The sequence below is a fragment of the Suncus etruscus genome, chromosome 20, assembly GCF_024139225.1.
Source record: "Suncus etruscus isolate mSunEtr1 chromosome 20, mSunEtr1.pri.cur, whole genome shotgun sequence".
Taxonomy (NCBI): domain Eukaryota; kingdom Metazoa; phylum Chordata; class Mammalia; order Eulipotyphla; family Soricidae; genus Suncus; species Suncus etruscus.
In genome coordinates this window covers 30,341,810-30,356,777 of record NC_064867.1, presented here as the reverse complement: position 1 = coordinate 30,356,777, position 14,968 = coordinate 30,341,810, and the positions used below count along the sequence as shown (strand labels likewise).

General features: G+C 47.5%; 1 protein-coding gene and 1 non-coding gene across 3 annotated transcripts in view; both read left to right on the top strand.

The window, feature by feature from the left end:
* IQSEC1 (IQ motif and Sec7 domain ArfGEF 1) overlaps positions 1-14,968 on the top strand; it is a 274,955-nt gene that overhangs the window by 58,371 nt on the left and 201,616 nt on the right. The gene's annotated exons all lie outside the window — the stretch shown is intronic.
* Positions 5,763-5,953, top strand: LOC125998520 (U2 spliceosomal RNA). Its single transcript, XR_007492069.1, has one exon. It is a non-coding gene; the product is annotated as a U2 spliceosomal RNA (small nuclear RNA).

Sequence of the window (14,968 nt, the reverse complement as noted above, 5' to 3'; positions counted from 1 at the left end):
TCAGGGGTTTGGGGTTCAGCCATCTTAAAGACCACCAGGGCCACCCTACCAACACTTAGGGGGACATTGGGATGCTGGGGATGAACTTGAGGCCTGTATCAGACATGTCCTCTAGTCATTTGAGCTGTCTCCATCTCTCTCCTACATCTATGATCCCTGGACCCACCATAACAATTCAGGAATACAGGACTCCACCAGCTCATGTGCTCATATTTGGAGAGAAAAAAGTGGGTTCAGCCTCACTTGAATCACAGAGGGGGAAATGTAAAGGGATGTCCCTCCTAAGAAAATAGAAGACCATTACCAGCAGCTAGGGGTGGAGGGCGGAAGAACTAAGATGATTCCACTTTGAATATCTAATTTACAGCAGCTCTGGATGGCAGCTCTGCACACCTAGTGTGTTTGGCAACTTCAGAGGCTAAAACACCTTGTTGGCATCAGGAGGCCCAGAGAGTGAGAAGCATGGAGTCTGCATGGGATGGCTCTCAGAAAATGTGGATACATGGATGCCTGGTGTGGCGAGCACAGTTTAAGGGCCTTGGCTGTGGTCATGAGCAAGTCCCAGGCATTGTGAAACTCAAAACTCTCACCAAGAGAATTAACTGAAAGGCCTAGCCCCTCTCTAGGTAGGATGAGGATCCCAAGTCACACGAAATCTGTGTCTCGCCTGACCACATCACTGTTTCCTTGAAACCCATCAAGCTGGGATGATGCTATGGATGCCAGGAATTTTCTGGAAAGTCCACATGGTAACAACTTTGAACTTGATAGTGTCAGGGGCTGGAGAGATAGTACAGTGGTAAGGCATTTGCCTTTCACAAGGCTGAACCTGAATGAACCCAGATTCAATTCCCGGCATCTCATATAGTCTCCCGAGCCTGCCAGGAGCGATTTCTGAACAAAGAGCCAGGAGTAACCCCTGAGCACCACTGGATGTGGTCCCAAAACAAAAACAAACAAAACTGCCCCCAAAAAACCCTAAAAACATAAATGTCATACCTAGTATGGCTATTAATATAATGATCTTTAAAAAAAATAAATTGTAGGGGCCAGAGCAGTGGCACGAAGCAGTAAGGGGTCTGTCTTGCTAGTGCTAGCCTAGGATGGACCATGTTTCGATCCGCCGGCGTCCCATATGGTCCCCCAAGCCAGGAGCAATTTCTGAGCGCATAGCCGGGAGTAATGAGCATCACCGGGTGTGGCCCAAACCCCCTCCCCCAAATAAAATAAATAAATTATAGTGGGCCAGAGCTATAGCACAGTGATAGGGTGTTTGCCTTGCATGCAACTGACCCCAGATGGACCTGGGTTTGATTCCCAGAATCTCATATTGTCCCCAGAACCTGCCCTGAGCCATGTCTGAGCGCAGAGCCAGGAGTAACCCCTGAGTACTACCAGTACTCAGTACTGAGTACTACCCAAAACAACAACAAATATTAATAATAAAGTCAAGTTATTCTGGATTATTGTTGGAGGCTAGAGTGGCCTGGCAGGGTGCAGCGAGGGAAGGTGGACCAGGGCTCAATCATACAATGCATCTCAGAAAGAGACTGAGGTCAGTTCCACTGCTGACCTCAAAGCAGGCTTGGACATGGGCCTAAAGCCAGACAACTTGCTCCTGGGAGAAAAGGTGCCCAAAGGTTCACGAAATTGGGCATCAGTATTGACCTTCAAGACCTTCAGCTGAGCACAGATAGAATCACATCAGATACTATCTTTAGGGACAAGAACTCAAGAGGACCCACAGCTGGCTTTTTGCAGCTGGGTCACTAGGACTCTGCCTTTCCCGGGTGCTGCAGCCAAGGGAACTGGGCTGATGGATTCACTGTTGTCATTGTTGGAGAAGCCAGGAGTCAAGACCCCAGAGGATAGCCTGAGGTATTTGCACCAGATGGAAGGACAAACTGAGTCTTGCACAGATAAAGTCACTTGACATTGAAATAAATATGGGCCAGAACTTGACCCCACTGCAGCCAGGCCAGACAGGAGGATGCTTTGGCTACCAGGAAGTGAATGCCACCTTCAGCGATGCCCCTGCTAATGAGGAACACAGTGTCCAGGATGCTGACTGCATTTCTCACCAGCTTTGCTGGGCCCTAGATTCAGAGCTCATACACCATTTCCTCTACCCCAGTCTGGAGGATCACCATGGATGCCAGCAGAGCCCCAAGATTTCCCCACCTCCATCAGTACTTCTAGTAGCCTTAGAACTACCCAGGGGGTCCCGTGGTACATCAAAGCTCCCTGGATCAGGCTGGGTGGTCTGACCACAAGCCCCCAGCTAAGACAGGCAAGAAGAGAATCAAGGGCCCGGAGAGATAGCACAGCGGTGTTTGCCTTGCAAGCAGCCGATCCAGGACCAAAGGGGGTTGGTTCGAATCCCGGTGTCCCATATGGTCCCCTGTGCCTGCCAGGAGCTATTTCTGAGCAGACAGCCAGGAGTAACCCCTGAGCACCGCCGGGTGTGGCCCAAAAACAAAAAAAACAAAAAAAGAAAAAAGAAAAAGAAAAAAAAGAAGAGAATCAAACTGATCCTGGAAGGTTATTGGTGATATTAGGATGTGGGGCACAGACTACCAGCACCTTCCCTGCTCTAGGTTTGATTTGTGGGGTTCTGGCCCCCAAGTTTTTCACAAGCTGAAGGGACAAGATCATAGCTCATCACCTGAGGACTTTTTAGGATGTGGCGAAGTGAGTTAGTGTCTGCCCTGGTGCCTCTGGTACAGTTGCACAATGAACTCAGAGGAAGCACCCCACAACCCAGGATTCTTAGTGTAGTGACCAACAAATCTCTCAGGAAAAGGGCAGTGGCTGGGTTGGATGGGAACATATCTGAGCGTCAAGCCTCATCTACTTCTGTCCTGCGCTTCGGCTGGGAGCAGAGTCCCCGCCTGCTCACAAGCTGGCTCCATGTCATTCCTCTCTCCCAGGAAGTCAAAATCTGTTCATGCAAAGGTTATTTCCATGGAGAGAAAGACAGGTCCTCCTTTTCTGCTTTCCTCTTTGTGTGGTAGGTGCAGTCAGCGAGCCTGGAGTTCATTGGGTTTCATCTTCATGGGATGACAAATCACTGAGGGCTGGTGCAGCTGCCGAAGCAGTGGGGCCAAAGCAGCCTGGATTCTCGCAGAAGAGAGGAGCTTGTCACACTCTGTGCTGGGACCCTAATTGGTTCTAAGTAGGAATGCAGCTAGAGCAGAATGTCTATGGCTGCTGTGAATCAGGCTGTTGCCTGGACCCCCTTACCTGACCTGTCTAGCCTCCCTTCACAGACACCCCCCATCCCATTGTCCCCCCTCCAGATGCTTCTTTGTAAACAAAACCCATGAAGACAAGCGCTCCAGTTGAGTTCCTATTGCTCTGGGCATTGTATTCTTCCTCCCCTATAGCAATGCCCAGTCCCCAGCCCTCTGTCTGTCTCAACCTGGGTTTGGAATCCACCGTACTGTGCTGCTCTTTGCTGGTGAAATCTGCATGTTCTGGTGAAAAAACTCAGGGCATACTACATATCTTGAGCTTTTAAAAATGAAAACCTCCTGCACCCATCGTCTGCCATCTTTGGCGAATGTAGCTGCCCAGCTTGGGAGCAAATAGTTGGGAGAGGCTGGTCTTGGACACCCCTGGAAGCCTTGAGCTCCTGATGACTCAGGACACAAACCTGTGACCCAGTGGAGCCAAGGAGAAATGTAGACTGGGTTTCTTCCAGAAAAGAGGTGGGCAGTGAAGAAGAAACTCTCTTGCCTCTGGTTTCAAGGCTAAGAAAGCAAATGAGATAGCTGGAGTGGATCAGCCACTTGGATCTCACCCTTTACACATCTTTAAAAAAAAAAAGTAGTACAGAAACATGGGGGTCCTGGCAGCAGCTTTGGACTGTCCCTCTTTGGTTTTTTGGGGGTCTAAATAACTTCTGGACCAGGCTCTGCCTCATCTTTCATCCTTATACATCCTGTGGGAAATGTAAAAACCCTGTGATGAAGCTTAGAAGGTTTTAACAGCTCTTGTGGGTACCTTTGGGTGCTGATCTTCTCACAATGAGGGAACAGGAGTATGGGAGGACAACTGGGAAGAAGTTATGGGCTTTTTTTGAGACAGTCTCCCAATGCCATCCCTCTGACATAACCTACATCTTCCTTCAGAAGAGACCAAGATCTGGCTGGTGGGAATAAGGGGTCATCTGGGATCAGAGCAAAAAGATATCCCCACTCCAATGTGGAGTGTCCTGGCCTCTTCATGATCACACAAGGGTGGGATGGGGGCAGAAGCTGAGACCTGAAACTGTCTGGGTCATATCAATGTGGATCTAACTGTCCAGGCAGAGAGAATATGATTTATGAACCTCCTAAGCATTACTTGGTGGTGACCATGTGACCAAGTTTAGGACCCCCCCCCCAAAGAAGGTTGGGCCAGGAGCTTGTGCCTGAGCAACCCCCAGATGATCCCAGGGCACTGACAGCTCAACATGAGTTTTCTGTCTGGTATCACATTTCCTCTTGGAGCTCCAGTTCCTCTAAGCCCCAGATATGTACTCTAAACTGGCCACATTAGGCATCATCCAGCCTTGAGGATTTGGAGGTACAATGATGGTCTGATGGAAGCCACCCTCAGATACTGTGGGGGCTTGAGTCTCGAGTTTACATTCAGGCGTGCCCAATAATATGGCCAGTTCCAGAGTTTATGTGACCTGTTAGAAGGAACATTTTAATAGCCAGTGGCACAAATCCTTATGACTGAAGGCAGAGGCACAGTGGGGGCTATACTTGGCAGCTACAGGACTCTGTGAGTTGAGATTCGAACATGAGTTGGGAAGCAGCACCAGGCCTGGTGGCAGGCGTGGCTCAAGAAATTTCATGCCCTTTCCAACAAATTCTCATTTCTCAACTTCAGAATTCGGCTGTAGACCATGATAGATCCTGGACTTCTCTCCTGGAGTTCATGGAGCTGTCTGAAGCTTAGAACTATTTCTCCAGTTGGGCGGCTCCTGAGTACCACAGAGAGAGACCAAAGCAACCTCCCTGGGAGGTTGGCCCAGCCTTAATTGGCTGCACAACTTCTTTGAGATTGAAAGGTTCTTGAGATTCACAAGTTAGTCCACAGCTGGAGGTCAAAATTGGGGCTATGAAAGAAACATGCAGCTGACTGCTTGGAGGGGAAGAGAAGGATATAGAGAGGTTTCAGTTTGCCCATCACCCCTGTCTTTCTCCTTCCCTTACTTCCACCCCCTGTCATAGCTGAAATTGTCCATGGTCCTTGGAAGAACAAAGACAACCCCATGTGTTGAGAAGGGTGAGAGGGTCCCCCAGAGGCAACTGAGTAAGCCTTTTCTTTATCACCAAGTTCAATCATTCATATGTGAACATTTGAGATAGTCACTATTGGCCATTGATCACTTCCTTCAGCCATTCATCACTGGATTCATCTGTTTTTATCTCCTTTATTTAGCCCAGGCAGTAGTTTAAGCTAGAAGAATGGTTATTTGGACTATGCTGCAACTTAAACAGAATAAGGTATCTGGGTTTCCTAAAAGACAGGAGCAGCAGCTGGAGGAAAACAGATCACCATCTTCCCACTTGGCTCTTTTCAAGTCACTAGATCCTCTCATGCAAACCCTGGCCAGTTCTTGTACCCTGACCAAAAAGCACCATTGTTGTGTCTGGCCGAGAAAACTGACATGGTTTTCTTCCTATCCCCAAACCTTAGCAAGTCCATTTCCAATCTATGATTCTCCTATCTCTGACCAGTGTTTTGTTAAAGATGGACATTTTCTGATCGCTTCTCGGCCTTTTGGCTAAGATCAAGTGCAGTATCTGTTCTTATCAGTTTAATATCTGATACGTCATCTATCCGACGACAATATATTAAATGGATTTTTGGCACTAGGAACTGGAATAGGAGCTTGCTCTGTCCATTCCACGCATCGACCTGGTATAGCAGTACCTCCAGAAATGGTGCACAAAAAAAAGAAAGTAAAAGATGGATATTTTCTGGTCCTGGTGAGATAGTAAGAGTTAAGGCAATTGCTTTGCATGTGGCTGACCTTGGTTAACTCCCCAGAATTGCATATAGTTTTCTAAGCACCGCCAGGAGTAAACCCTGAGTGCAGAGCTGGGAGTAATTCTTGCCAGGTGTGGCCTAAAAGCAAACAAAACATACAAACAAAAGTATTTTCTTTTCATGTGAAGCTGGAGAGATAATACAAGGGTTAAGGGGGGGCCGGAGAGATATCACAGTGGTAGGGTGTCTGCCTTGCATGCAACTGATCCAGGATAGGCGAGGGTTCGAATCCCAGCATCCCATATGGTCCCCCGAGCCTGCCAGAGCCAAAAGTAATTTCTGAGTGCAAATCCAGGAGTAACCCCAGAGAGTCACTGGGTGTGACCCAACCCCCCTCCCCAAAAAAACAAAAACAAAAACAAAACCCAAAAGATTAAGGCACTTGCCTTGCACATGGCTGATACCAGTTCAATCTAGCACTGCAGATGATCCTCTGAGTACTACCAGGACTGACCCCTGAGTGCAAAGTCAGGGGTAACTCAGAGTACTTCCAGGTGTGACCCAAATTTCTCTCTGTCAAAATATGGAAATATTTGCCATGAAGAGTGGGTAGCAAGCCACAGGAAACTGGGGGTCCTAATGAACAGTTGAAGCACATAACATGCCAGGTTAAGGCCAGCGCCAATTCCAGAGCTAGTGGGCTCCTCCCTAAGGAGGCCGGATTTCCTCATTAGCCAGTATCTGCCTCATGACTTCAATACCCAGATACTAGGGCCAGATGGACTCTAAGGAAGGCAAAGCTTGTATCTTTCCCTATGCAATCTCTGGTCCACAGTGCCTGAGTGCCTGCAATGCCAAGATGAGGCGTCCTGGCCCAAGGATGGAGTGAAGATAGTAATGGCTGCAGGAAGAGAAGGAGGGAGGGAGGCCTGGGTCTTGTGTTATTGGACACTCCTAGGGTCACCTCTGGTTTTGTATATGGGATGCATGAGACACAGAGCGAGACAGCTTTCACCTAGCCTCTGACTCTCTTTTCCTTCTAGTTCTATTTAAAATTCACTGGTATATGTCATGGGGCATATTTGAGGGTTTAGCTGAAATCTGATGGGCCTATGCTGGAACATGAGCACAACAGATCTGGCTAGCACCACCCTTTAGTGACAATAAAGAGGAAGGAAAGAGGAGAAGGGTGGTGCCCTCCTTGGAATGAGTAGTTGAGTGTCTTCTCTGAGCCCCCGCACTGTAGAGTGTGATATGAGTCATAGTGTGCAACCCATGAACCACGAGTATTGGGGCAGGAAGTGAAGGCAGAGAAAGGGTATCACAGGGCCCCGTGCAGGGCCTGTAAGAGCCACACCTTCATCATCCTGTGCTGCTACTTTCCAGCTTGTGGCTCTTTGTATTTAATCTTTGGTCAGCCTCTCGGTAGGAGAGACCCATCTAGGAAATCTTGATATCCTTGATTATAATTTTTGGGTAGCATTTCTGGATCAAGTAGCTTGTGACTGAGCTGCCTGCCAAGTATGAAGAGCCAGAGGTGGTCTTGCCTTGGAAACTCATCCATTAAGCCCACAGGAGCAATGCTTTGGGACACTCTAACATTGTCGTGCTTTTCTAGATGGATGCACAAATCCTTGTCCTGCGAGACTTACTGTTACCCTGCAGTATGCCATGCAGCTGCTCCCCCAAACAAGGCGTTAGATAGGAGCACTGGAGGCCTGAGAACTTTCAAATAAACCCTGATGGCAACATAGAACTCCAGACTTTAGTCTCAACAATGTATTGGTTGAGCATTTTCTGGGAGCAGGCTCCATTTAGTGCCTCAGAAATTTTCAAGAAACAAAGCCTGGCTGGTGTGAGAGTGGTGTCTGAGTAGTTTTACTTGGAAAGGTCACTATCCCTACATGCCAGTCTGGTAAAGAGGCCTTGACTAAGGGAGTGTAACTGGCCTGGTCAACAGGAAGCAAGCCTTGCCACGTCTGATAGTTGAGATTGTTATTTGAAACCTCTCCGTGACACTCATTGCTAGGATACACACTTGTGACCCTAGATTTGAGCTTTAGCAACAGAGTAAAACCATTTCACTCATCAGATATCTCTGCTGAGGCCTGTCACTGTGCTTGATGCTGTGCTCATTGCTGGGTGTATGGCCTTACCCTATTGGGTCTTCTGTGCCCTCTTCACCAGCCAGGTCATCCCTAAAGATTTGTCTGCAAGTCTATCTCCTGGTTACTAGAGACTCCTTGAGGGCTTGAGTCTCTGCTCAGTGCTCTTTCCAGTCACCCAAAGAAGCAGAGGCCCTCATCTATGAGTCTTTGGGTGGATATTGGGAGCAGGGATGAAGCATATCCTGGGAAGGTTGGAGCACTCTATGAATCTCAATTGTCACACCAACAGATAGTGTCCACATTCTCTATCATTGATCATTTTCTTCCTACGCATCTTGTCAGTCCCAAGACAGAATGACCAAAGTCTGAGAAATCTCTATCCTTGGATTCTAGGAGTTTTGGAGATCGGTTAAGTGGATACACATTGAGGATTGTATGTCTTCTGGAATAGTCACCACCTTGATCATTGTGTGATGATACTCTGTGGCAATATTTCTCTGGGTATAAAATTCTGTGTTGGAAAGTTGTTTTTCAAAAAGAAATGGCACCATGACCTCTCCAGTAGTGTTCAGGTCCCTGGGGCTACTCTTGGCAATCCTTGGCTTGGTTCTGAGCTCTGAACTAAGGCCCATACCTGGAAAGACCTGACTTGGAAGTCTGAAAAATTGGGGATGAAACTCAGGGTCTATTGCCTGCCAACCATGTTCTTTTACCCCTTTGGACTATCTCCCTGGCCCATGAAAGGTTTCTTTTGACCCTCCGAAGTCATTCGTCATTCCATTTCTCAACACTGTGTTGAGAAATATGGAATTCTTATTTTCACAGAATCATAGGTTGTGTAACAAATGACTTGAGTTCTGAGAAGTGAGTTATCAGGTGATGCCATGCTGCATGACTGTCATAAAGTGGAACATGTATACAGAATGGGCTGTCCAGTACTTGGGCTATTCAATTGTCAGTCATGAGGACTATCATTGATTTAAACATTGGCATATTTAAAGTGGAACTTCTCTCTAGCTAACGAGGCTCTCTGCTCTGGCTGCTTTAGCTATCTTACTTTGTCTTCACCACCAACCACTTTGAACATGATGTGCTAGGTTAGTGTTTGGTTTGGGGGGTTCTTGGTTTGTTTTTTTGTTTTTATTTTTGTTTTTGTTTTTGTTTTATCTTGAGTTCAGTCTTTCTGGTGTTGTCTTGAGTTTCTCGGAGCTGTGTTTTGGTTAATGTCCTTATGCTTCTGAAAACCCTCAATGTCACTGCTTTTCCAAGCAGTTTGTGTGAAACAGTACTTGCGTGCTTGCTTGTTCCCTTATCCTGCATAGTCTGTCTCAGTTTCCAGCAACCTGAGTTCCTTGAAAAGTAGTAGGAAAAGTTGTGACCACACATTTCTTCTGACGTGTCGCTGTTGTTCTTTTAGGGGTGAGAATTGCACTCTGTGCAGCACTCTACACCTTAAACAGAGGCCAGAAGCTTTGGCTTAGCTTTGTTTTGTGAAAAGCATTTCACTGATGTCCTTTTCCAGAACTTTCTTCATTCCACCTGAGGCTGCTGAGTTAGGTACATAGTGATTTCTTCCCACAGCTGGTCTGTGCCATTGGCCACTGCTCGGTGCTCTGAGCCCTTTCTTCTTCTCTCCTGCAGAGACCACTGGCTGTGTCGGCCTGACTGCACAGTGCTGCTATTGCCATGCCTGTTCCTAGGAGTAGAGAGAGAGATGCTTCCAAATTACAAATTTTCACAGCAATCTCCCTCTCCATGTGGTTGGGGGTCCCTTTCACGCCATGCCCCCTCTCCCCCAAGACATACTTGAAGTTTTCAGGCTTTCTCTCATAATGTTGAGCATCATTGGTCTCTCAATATCAACATGTGTGTATGTAGCCCCAATGACTGGTGACTAGTATGTCTCCTTGTGTGGATAGAGACCAACTGTTCTTTCCAGCCTGCAGGCACCTCATATACACCTGGACTGGGAGACATCTGCTCAGCCCCATGTGTAAACGTCTCATCCCATTAGCTTTACCATCTTTTTTTTTATTTATTTAAACACCTTGATTACATACATGATTGTGTTTGGGTTTCAGTCATGTAAATAACACCACCCATCACCAGTGCAACATTCCCATCACCAATGTCCCAAGTTTCCCTCCTCCTCACCCGACCCCCGCCTGTACTCTAAACAGGCTCTCAATTTCCCTCATACATTCTCATTATTAGGACAGTTCAAAATGTAGTTATTTCTCTAACTAAACTCATAACTCTTTGTGGTGAGCTTCCTGAGGTGAGCTGGAACTTCCAGCTCTTTTCTCTTTTGTGTCTGAAAATTATTATTGCAAGAATGTCTTTCATTTTTCTTAAAACCCATAGATGAGTGAGACCATTCTGCATTTCTCTCTCTCTCTCTCTCTCTCTCTCTCTGACTTATTTCACTCAGCATAATAGATTCCGTGTACATCCATGTATAGGAAAATTTCATGACTTCATCTCTCCTGACAGCTGCATAATATTCCATTGTGTATATGTACCACAGTTTCTTTAGCCATTCGTCTGTTGAAGGGCATCTTGGTTGTTTCCAGAGTCTTGCTATGGTAAATAGTGCTGCAATGAATATAGGTGTAAGGAAGGGGTTTTTGTATTGTATTTTTGTGTTCCTAGAGTATATTCCTAGGAGTGGTATAGCTGGATCGTATGGGAGCTCGATTTCCAGTTTTTGGAGGAATCTCCATATTGCTTTTCATAAAGGTTGAACTAGACGGCATTCCCACCAGCAGTGGATAAGAGTTCCTTTCTCTCCACATCCCCGCCAACACTGTTTATTCTCATTCTTTGTGATGTGTGCCATTCTCTGTGGTGTGAGGTGGTATCTCATCATTGTTTTGATTTGCATCTCCCTGATGATTAGTGATGTGGAGCACTTTTTCATGTGTCTTTTGGCCATTTGTATTTCTTCTTTGTCAAAGTGTCTGTTCATTTCTTCTCCCCATTTTTTGATGGGATTAGATGTTTTTTTCTTGTAAAGTTCTGTAGCTTTACCATCTTCTGCCCCAGAGATTCTGTATTACATATTCTTAGCTTCCATTAGCCAGTTTCAGGGGGTCCTCCTGTGTACTCTCTGCTTTTCTTAGCTTGCCCGACTTTGAAATGTTTTGGCTGTGCATGATTCATTTGCTAATGGTCTTTTCCCCCTCTCTGAGGAGCACACCCAGTGGTACTCAGTTATTACTCTCAGTTCTGTGCTCAGGGGTTACTGCTGGCAGTGTTTAAGGGACCACGTGCAATTATAGGGATAGAATTGGGATCGACTGCATGCAATTCCAGCATCTTAATCCCTGGACTATCTCTTTTGTCCTTTATGATGACCATTGAGGCCTGTTCCCTGAGTTCCTGGACCAACCATGAACTTGGCCTCATCCCCCATCTCAGCATATCACAATCTTTGGCATCCAATTTGGTACTGGAGGAAGACATGGATGAATCCTCATGAGACCATCCCAATCTCAGATAGCCTTGGGGAACTCAGCTACCTCTGGCCTTCAGTGTGTATTCCCAGCGACACAAGACCTCACCTTGTAAGGGTGTCTACAGAGCTGCCTCAGTGCAACCAGTGAACCCCAAATTATCAAGGGAGCGACAATATTCAATCAATGACCTGTCTCTCATAGTTGTCTATCCTTACTGACCACTATCCAGCTGTCCAGGAAAGGCTGTGCTGGCTGATCAAGGGGCCCTCTTGAAAACCAGAGGCACCCCAGGAAGCTCTAGCTGGCCTAGTGAGACAGGGTTAATGTCTTCCCCAGAGAAGAAACTGTTCAGGTCCCAGCCCTGTGGGGTAAGGTAGAGCTAACACTACTGGACTCACACTTCTTCCAGGACCTGCCAGCCCTGCCTGGGTCATTCTGCATTGCATGGGACACACTGGCTTCCACTCTGCTAATAGACCCCAGTGGCCACTCTGTTTTGTTTACTGCCACTGCAGTGCTCAGGGCTCGGTCAGTCCACCCTCCTGGTGGACCTCTGGCCAACCCCCTTCTTGGTAGTTCCCTCTAAGGATCCCTTTGTTGGTTCCGCTTTATTGAGTTTCTCAAGATTTATTGGGCAATTATTCACAAAACCTTATAGTCTACCCTATATCATGTGCCATTTAGTGTTTCTTTAAATATGCCCACTGTGAATGTGCCACCGCCATCTCATTCCATGACTTTTGCCTCAGTCTGAGATAAAACTATGTGTTTTTTGTTGGGTCAGAAATGTCTCATCCAGGGCCAGAGAGATAGCTTGAAGGTAGTGTTTTTGCCTTTCATGCAGAAGGACGGTGGTTCAAATCCCGGCATCTCATATGGTCCCCTGTGCCTTCCAGGTGCGATTTCTGAGCATAGAGCCAGGAGTAACCCCTGAGCGCTGCCAGGTATGACCCAAAAACCAAAAAAAGAAAAAAAAAAAAGAAATGTCTCATCCAGTACTGGTGCTTGTTTGTGGTTGTGTCTAATCGAGAACCTAAAAGCTATATCTGGTACCATTTTCCATCACTGCTACCTTCTTTACAGGGTCTCAGCTTGTTAAGAGCAAGTTTCTGGGACCAGACTTCAGCAAGGGTGGAAATAGAGGCCCTCATGGGATGAGAGTATTGGGTAGGCACCATGCATGCTTCTGTTTCTGTATTAGGAGCGTAGCTTTCCAGAATGTTTCACTGGCTTAGAGTCTAGGGTGACATAGCTGCATGGAGACTGTTTCCATCCTCCCTACCCTGCACAGCAAGTTTCCCAGGAAGAAAGGTTCAGAAAGCTGGACAGACTGTCGTGTCTCTCTGTGTCCCTGCTGCCCACACACATCTCTTAAAGAGAAGGAGCATCCCACGCACTGTGGCTGTGGCTATAGAACCACCACCAGGGCACATGTGATCATGGTCACAGATATTCTCAGAGAAAAGCACTTCATCACTCCTGGATGCTGGAGTGTCTGGCAGGGATCAGAGATCGGGGAGAGGGCAGTCAGCAATGGCCATTTGCTGAAGTGACATTTGAAGAAAGGCTTGAGGTGGTGAGGGAGCCGTGTGGATATCTGGAATGTTCTGAGAGAACTAGCAAGAGCAAAGGGTCTTGGGTATAAAAGGACAGGAGAGACTTTGGATGGTGCAGTGGGCAAGAAATGGTGGCAGAAAATAGGGCACCCCAGCTCTACCTCCTGGTGGCCATGGAGGTTTCAGAGCAGAAGAGGGGGACTCTGTCTATACTGGTCACCATTGTCTGGCTGCTTATGAAGAGCAACTTTCAGGGTAAAGAACAGAGCACACAGGATGAGCTGTTGGCAATCATCTATGAGGACACATGCACCCCAGGCTGGCCAAAGGGTGAAAACATGGGGCTCAAAACCAGGACTCTCTTTTTCCTCACACACCTGTTTGACATGCTTGGATTACACCCCAACCAGCTGCCCCCTAGGAGAGGGTAATATTTTTTGTTTCAAGCTGGTAGATTGATCCAGAATGGAAAGGAAAGTCAGGTGAATCCTAATTCTTGGCGCATCCCAGACCTGTCAGCATTAGGTGACCCCTTCAAACTCTCTATGTGTTGTCTGTTTGTTTTGGGTAACACCTGACAAAGTTCAGGGCTTACTCTTGGCTCTGGCTCAAGGATCACTCCTGATGGGGCTCAGGGGACCAGGAATTGAAGTTAGAGTAAGGGGTAGAATTTGGGTCAGATGTGCACATCTCTCTGGCTCCCTTTTTTTTAAATTTGTTTTGTTTCTCTTTTAGGGGGGCAGTGGTGAAGGGGAACCATGCTCAGCTGTTCTCAGAGCCTATTCTGGCTCAGTGCTCAGAATTTGCTCCAGTCAGAGCTCAGGGACTATTCCTGGCTCTATGCTCAGTATGGGTGGGTTATTCCTAGCAGTGGTCACATGACTGTGTGGTACATGAGATTAAACCTGGACTCCTGCATGTAATGCATGTGCTTGCCTGTGGAATTCTTTTGTTTGTTTGTGTTTGTTTGTTTTTTGTTTTTTCGGGCCACATCCGTTTGATGCTCAGGGGTTACTCCTGGCTAAGTGCTCAGAAATTGCCCCTGGCTTGGGGGGACCATATGGGACACTGGGGGATCGAACCGTGGTCGCAATCTTTCCTTGGTTAGCGCTTGCAAGGCAGACACCTTACCTCTAGCGCCACCTCGCCGGCCCCTTGCCCGTGGAATTCTGTCCAGTTTTGGAGCTGGACTCTCTATTCATCCAACTGCCCAAAGGAACATGTGAGTGGAGACTAAGTCAGGACTGAGCTGGGAGTCTCCAAGACTCTAGGATTTGGGGGTGCTGCTCTTGGGACTCTGGCAAAGTGACTCCCTGAGTGCCCTCTGCTGGGTTTCTGGATAGTTCTGTGGGGGCTGCTGGCGAGGCTCTGCATGGGCGAGTGAGGCTGCGTCATGAGCCGGCATGAATGGAGCGAGCTCACCAGCCTACCTCCTTTCTGCCGACTGCCCCCCACCCCAGCTGTCAAAGATAAAGAGGAGGATCCAGTTTATTTTTAAAGACGAAGAAACCCTGAAAAGCGGCAAGTAAGCGGTTCCAGAGTGGGTCTCCAGACGGCGTTTGCATAACAAGCCTCTAAATCATTGGTAACAGAGAAGAGACTGCAAATGAGGCCCAGAGAGAATCTCAGCCTGGACCATGTTTGTGGCCCTCTGTACAGGACCCTCCTTCCCAGGTGGGGGATTGAGGGGGACCAGGGCTGACCTCTGTCCTGTGATCCCTAAAGGGATAACTCTAGGATCGCCTGGGTCAGTGTTTAGGAAGAAAACAGTCCTAGAATTCTGTGCAAGGCCTAACTGGGGTCTTATACAGGTGGGGGGGGGGTCTGCTGCTTTAGCTTCTGCTGCTCCCCGCAAGAA